General features: G+C 37.3%; 1 long non-coding RNA gene across 1 annotated transcript in view; it reads right to left on the reverse strand.

Annotated features, from left to right (window-relative positions):
- The window catches only part of LOC140933302 (uncharacterized), a 58,992-nt gene extending 56,309 nt beyond the window's left edge, over positions 1 to 2,683 (reverse strand). The window contains exon 1 of the long non-coding RNA XR_012165036.1: positions 2,464 to 2,683. This is a non-coding gene — a long non-coding RNA (uncharacterized lncRNA). The remainder of the gene's footprint in view (positions 1 to 2,463) is intronic.
- Between the last annotated feature and the right edge of the window lie 4,854 nt (positions 2,684 to 7,537).

Consider the following 7,537-nt stretch of genomic DNA (forward strand, 5'->3'; position numbering starts at 1 on the left):
TATAAATATTGTGAGTTCATACTGGGGTGGATGTAACACCACAAAAGGTGACTAGCACACATACGATATACGGTATTATAAGGTATTAACAGCATTTTTTTTTTGCATTGCACATTGACAAATACAATAAAAATGAAAATAAAAAAAAACAAGAGCGATACAAATCTATTTACCATAAGCAAAAAACCATAAGAATATATACACTTCCGCCATAAAAATGCATTCAACCATAAGCAAACTTAAAAAGGTACGTCTTAAGATTGCTCTTAAAAGTATGCAAGTTTGGAAAATCGCGAAGCTCACGCGGTAGAGCATTCCATAACTTGGGTGCAGCCACCTGGAAGGACCTATCATCTGGTGTGACCTTAGTTCTAAATGTTGGCGATGCTAGCAAAATCTCACCTGACGATCTGAGGTTACATGTGCCTTGCTATTTCAAATAACCCCCTCCTCCGTCCCCATAGATCTTATTTAACCATATATCTATTTAACCTTTCCTTCTCAGTTAAAACCCAAATGTGCTTGATATATTTCCTTGCACAATGTATTTTTGAAAAATAAAACTTTCATTGTTATACATTTTGCATGAAACCTACAGAGAAGTCAGTTATCTGCTTGCAGATAACTAAACTGTAGGTTATGCTGATTTCAAAAATTACAATTAATGTAACTGTAGGATCTCAATCAATGACAATACAGATAGTGTGTACAATGTATAATAATGTATCTTGTAAGCAGTAATAATTTTTATATGCGCAAATTTATATACAATGTGAAACACCAGTTTATATTTAAATGCAAGCCAGATATAAGGTACATGTAACATTTATGCTTTCTCAATGCACAGGGACCCCTGCTCAAAACAACCGGGTTTTATGGCCAGTGGTCCAAAAAGGACAAGTTTCACATTCACATGTATGAGGCAAACTTTGCAATTTCTCTTTACACCATGATTTTCAAATATAGCAAAAGGAGGAAAGCCATTATTAGACAACAAAAAAAAGTGGTAAAATTTGAGAAACAATAAGCATCTTGAAGTGGGATGAATTAAGACCTGCTTTAAAATAATTTACTTTTGACAGTTGTTCAAGTTTTATAAATTTTGTTTGCACCTCAGCAAAGAACTTTTACATTAATAAGTACAAAGGATGAAAACAAGCTACAATCGGCGCCTAAATTGTTGAGACATTGCACTCAAATAGGGTAACTTCGGAGAACAAAAGAATCCGCGCCCCTCTCCTGTCTCCTCCTTTCAAAGTTGGGGTGTTTGTTGTTTTCTATAGGTAGCTCAAACATTGGCACAACATTGCATAGAGGGGATGGGGGAGGAAAAGCTATGTTTCCTCCTTTTGAAGCAAGTAAAACGTAAAAAAGCCCAGTTTTGGGTGAAGTGTCTCAACTCACTTTGTCGCCGATTGTCTGAATTGAAATCTCTGTGCTGTTGTCCTATTAGCATTGGTTAGGAGACAATAACTAGTTGAGATTACTATATTCACCGGGTTGTTTTTAAGAAGATAGATAGGATACCCATACAATCGCGTTGCTGTGTTTTTCGAGGAAAAATTAGTTTTTTAAGACTTGTTTATTACTGTCTATTGTGTCTTTTCAAATTTCAAATGCTTACTTGACAGAATTTTTGAATATGTTACTTTATGTCGAAGCTAACCCTGTATGAATGTATTGTTAATGTTTGTATTCAGCAGTAAAACTGGACTATTGTACCAAGTGTGAAAAAAAAAAGTGCCATGTCAACCACAGGCAGCCTAGATTCTATGGAAGTTTCTTGGACTTTGAATATTATAGGAGAATGTACAAAAATAAACAAAATATGTTGAGCTATACTAACATTATCATTAGTACAACTCAAAATCTAGAACTCAATAAACAGCTTCCAAATGGCTCTAGAAGTGAACAAAATATAGTCAAACACACAACTTGAACACAAGGTGAGAAATTTTTATTTCATTTTTTTTTTTTTTTTTCACACAATGGGATTTAGAACACACTTTGTTTATTTTCATACATTCTCTTATAAAATTCAAAGTTCAACCATCTCCCATAGTCTGGGTGACCTGTGCCATCTAAGGTGATGTGAAACGATTAATCCCGGCCACATGTGAGCTTTGATCACAAACAGTTTTTAACGGCAAAAACAAATTTACCTCTGAGTTAAACAAAAATGGGAAATGGACAGCTAAGAATATAGCAAACAAAGGATCCTGTTCAGTGTTGGGGGATAACTGGTATAAACTTACATGTAAACAAATATATTGAAAACTGATGTAATGTGTGACAGTGTGTGACGAGATCTTGTATATTGCATGGATACACAGAGGTAAACCATTCACTTCAGATAGTAATAAATGTAAACAAAGAAAGCACTTCAACAAAAGCACTTTAACAAAATTATATAAGACCCACTTCGCATAAGCTTGAAATAAAATTTAAACGAGCGTACCGTACCTCGACGTTAACCGACGCTCGGCAACACCTTCACTGATCCGCAAATTCAAATATGTCCTTCGTCGTCCATTCCTTGGGAAAACCACATTTGTTTTGCACCAGCCATGTGGGTAATGAAGAAGCCATGAAATACGGTTAATTGCACAGTGCAGATCGCCAAAAGGACCGAAAAATACCCTCTTAAACTCGGACAACATGACGTGTCGCGCTAAAAAGTCGTCCGTTTGTAAGTAGAATGAAGGATGACAGAAAACATGTGATTGTTTCGTTTCCTCTGCGAACTCTGATTGGTCAAAGTTCTGAGTGCGGGAAGTTTGCGCGCGCCCAGGCGACAGGAAGTGTCGTGTTAATAAATCGATATTCGAGAAGAAACGCATTTCTTTTTTTACAATAGTTTGTCATCACACAGGCTCTAAAAAATAACATAGCGTATAAAAATCAATGACACTTGACCTGAAAAGATGAGGATAGTTTCTACAGAAAAGACAGATTTCAATCTCTTCATTTAAGAAGCTTGTTAGATCATAGTTGGGTCTTACCAAGATGTGTATTTTAACAGTAGTTAACTGTTTATATCACTTTCTTCATAGCAATGGTGGTAGTAGTGTAAGAAATTTTACTATTAGTTTAGTAATTTAATATACGTTTTTATGTGTCAACACGCCCTCGCAGGAACCAGCAGAGTGTTGCTGCGGCCAGCGTGTTTCTCTTGTCTAAATTTGAATTTTTGAATAAAGTATTTCCTATCTACCGGCGGTAGACCATGTGAGGCAATCACACGGACTTTAGATGAAACCTCAATTAACGTCAACATGGCTGAGACGTCACTGGCCTCACTTAAGAGCCCCCCTGACGAAGACCGGTCCTCCTCCAAATCAATTGGATCGGAGCCCTGGTTTGCGGTTCAATAAACTCTTTTCAACTATGGTTAAACCGCTCATGAATGCGGATACCGGGTGACACGGAGAAAGGACCTGACACTTTAACTGCCTGAACTGGAATGCGATTACAATCAGCACAGTAGAAAAAGGTATCTTGCGTCGGTAGCGTCACAGCGCCGATGTAACTGAACTGGGCCAAATTTTAATGCGTCTGGAACACTCAAAGCAATGAGTCGAATTGCGGGCCTGCAGCGCCGGATGAAGCGCCGCAACGGAGCGTTGATGCCTATTGTATTTAAAAATATCCAATGGCAAGTGGAAAATAAGTAAATGGAAATGCACACGTATACATACCTTCTGTTTAAATGTTGTGCGCGGGAGCCCGATAGAATTTGCTAGGATGAGCCAATGGCAACTTGAAGGTAGACGAGGCAGGTGAATATAAGTTATCAAAAGTAGGAAATTAGGGGGTGCGGCGAGCAGAAGGGAATGAAAAAATGGATCATATATCCATAAAATACGCACCCTAGGTACTAAAAATAGTAATGAATAAGCGACATAGCTTGCTATCTTGCCTATCTTCTTTTGTTTTTGTAATTACCGGGGCCCAGCCGAAGGCTGGCACCGGTCTTAAAATACAGACTGTTTCTGTCTTTTTTTCAACGTTACATTGTTAGGGATATATCGCTGACTGAGATATATCGCTGGCTCACTAAAATCTTATCCGCCATTTTGAAAAGCACGAGGCATGGAGGACAGTCAAGAGAAAGATTATAGCTTTTTGGGGAACGACACGTTCCCCAACCTTTACGATGCACTAGTTTATGAGCGAAAGTTTAAGAGTGAATATTTGGAGAGACAAATTTACGAGCGATCACTTAAGAGTTAATCACTTATCAATGCTATCTACATTGAGTGATCCTTCCATCGTGAAATTTATCGAGAATCAAAGCGAACACTTATCAAAGCTAACTTTCTATCATCTTAAAAAAACGTGCTACAAGGCGATGTAGACGTGCTCGTGAACCGAGCAGAATTCCACTGCTATTTCTTAGAGGTCTCAACAAGAAGATTAGCATGTTGAAGAAATTTGTCTTCAAAAAGATTTGAACGATTGACATACCGAAGTCTTCAAAGCTCCATCGCTATGTTAATAAGGTGGGCATGATATAAATGTAATAACAAATGCGATCCAAAGATAATTAACTTAAATAAAATGGCTATACCCAAGAAAGCTTATTTGTTGTCTTTCTTTAGCAGACATTATCAGAGGATAATGAAAAAATGTAAAGCACGTCGATATTTATCATTGTTTTCTTGCAATTTTGTGAGTCATATGACCAATTATTTGATTTCAAACTAAGTAAAGATGTTGAGAAGAATGCCAGGACCTACTCAATACAACACTGATCATCATGAAGTAATAATTAGACCTTTTATGCAAAATCACAGCTCAACAATGCAGTTGATCTCTCCTATTTCCTCTGAGAATTTGATGCAGTCAAGATTAGGTGAACTTGGTTTACAATCAATAGATGTTGACAGTGCAGGTGATTGTTTTTTTTAGATCTGTATCACATCAATTACATGGCAATAGCAACCATCATATGCATATACGTACTGGAGGGGTTCAATTTATGAGAGACAACCCAGAGAGATTTATTGGAAGCAATACCGAAAATTCATGGCTAAGATATCTGAATAATATGTGTATTCAAGGTACATGGGCTGATGCACTTATCATTCAAGCAGTTGCAGATGCATTAAATGTTACTATACAAATAGTAGAATCTAATCAAGGCCAGGTTGCACTACTTACTACTGTTTACCCAGTTCAGGAAAGAAATACTTCTTTTACAATTACTATAGGTCATATTGATGAATGCCACTCCTATGTATCAACCACTGCCTTACAATCAAATGCCTCCATTTAAATGTGCAGTGAATTAACAAATGATACTCACTCATCAATAAATAAGCATTTTATTATGTCCATATATGCAGTTTCTTTCTCTGTCATCAAATCATGCACTTACTGGGATTCTTCAACACTACAGGCTCTCCATGAACATGCATGTTTGTTCTATGAGAAGTGTAATGCAGACCGTGTAGGCAAAATTGTGATAATTCTGTAACAAACTTCTTTGCAAACTTTGTCATTACCATTCAACCCAAAACTGTCAGTGATTTTTGCTCTTTCACTCAAACTTAAAAACAAATGAAAAACCTTATACAGATCACACTTATTGACATCACAGTGTAAAAACAGTACTATAACACAGACCGTTATAACAACATCCTCCTTTCTCATGCATTTTGTTGCTTTTCTTCTGCATGAGTTAATTCAGACTAAGTATTAGCCTCCACAGAGGAGGGGGGAGTGGTGCGAGAGGTAAACTATGCAATCCCGTGTCCCACTGGGCCCCGGTTAGTTCCATGTAGTGGTTCTAGTTTATCTTAAAACCACCAAGGTTGCTGAGTCTATATTGTATATTTTTACTAGTGGAAGGTACCTTTCAACAATTCTTTTCACTTCCATGCAAAACACTAGCTTTGGGTGAAGGAGCGATATGTGCGTGCACTTCAGCGGAGACCATTTGTGAACTCCGTCAGACGTACTAAGTTGAAGTAGATGATACATCCTTGACATCAGCTTGAGATGGAAGTTCTCGTTCTCTAAATTTCATCCTTTTTGCTTTATAATACTGATAATACTTCGCAAGTGCACGTGAACTACAACGAATTTGCCTTCACAACGGCTTCAGCCAGTTCAGTTAACTGCACGTTGTTCTCGCAGCTTGCAACGCCATGGGTACTTAATTGCTAAAGAGCTGAAAGAAGCAGAAGATTTAGAGACCTAACTACAACGAGGCTATAAGTGCAACGTTATTGATATGAAAATGATTTTTTGTTCTAAGGCAAATGAAAATGAATTTCACAGTAAATGCAAGATCGAAATAAATAAGTAATGTGAAAGTAGACGGGACATAAGTTACTCAAAAATATGAAAAGTTGGAACCGACTTTTTTTGTTTCTGGGGTCGAAGAATGAATCCAAAACGATCTGAATTTTCCATGTCTCTCAAAGAGACATAATCCACATGATTTTCCAATTACAAAGGTACTGTTGTTTCCGTTGAAAAGAAACCTTACAAAAGGCACTACATACATACAAACTGCCGGTATGTGATTTAAGTGTCAAAATCTTCTAGCATGCTCAAGGAGGCCCACTAATCGGGGATACTTAATTTCACTTACTGTTGTTTCCGTTGAAAAAGCTTCCAAATGCAAATAAATTATATTTAATTCAAGTTACCCTTTTGACACTTTATCTCTATTTTTAGCCCAAGACAACAAGCACCAGATAGAGAGGCGATGCTTATGCAATGGTGAGATTGGGCCTGGGGCAGGTACTGGTACCACTTTCTTTCTCCTTCGGATGCCATAAAGAGGGGTGGTGCAAATGTGGTGCGGGTGGTCTCTTTGATACTTGCTGTAAACACCGTGGAAAATGAAGAGCTGGAAACTGACAGATGAACTCACCGATAATGGAATTGTAGTACTCACTCAGCTAACCGTGTGTGTATTTCACAGGAAATATGAATAAAAGAAACTTTTATTTTGCCCGTACTTTGTTTTCAAGGACTTTATGTCGCTATTATATACACCTATTTCAATAAAGGTTGCTTTGGGATTTGGTCATTGAAACACAGAATACAATGCAATGCTTTGCTTGAGTGACCACCAAACAATAGCTTTCGAAGATCAAAGCACGATTCCCAAAGCAACCTTTATTGAAACAGGTATATATCTTCCCCAGTTCAAGTGACAACTATTACTAAAAATGTCCCATTATGATCAATGCTTCACAATATTAGGCTTATTCTTTATCCTCATCGAATTTGACTATTATGCCCAAATAACATCACTATTATACTCCATTATGGATTGACGTAACGCAGTCCCTACCATGTTCTTTGAGAGAACTACCGAAAACTTCGTTCAAACAAAAGATTTAACCTAATGAACTATAAACCAATTATTACTTAAGTCAGAGCTATTGAAAACACTTTTCAATTTTTCAGTGTTGTAAATTCCACAGTTCTTGCAGAAAACCACAAATTTCCAAGGCATTCATTTGACCTTACCCAGGTGTGGGTGATATCTTAGTTTCTCGAATATTTCGAAAGCACT

This window comes from Porites lutea, chromosome 4 (genome assembly GCF_958299795.1).
Source record: "Porites lutea chromosome 4, jaPorLute2.1, whole genome shotgun sequence".
NCBI classification, from domain to species: domain Eukaryota; kingdom Metazoa; phylum Cnidaria; class Anthozoa; order Scleractinia; family Poritidae; genus Porites; species Porites lutea.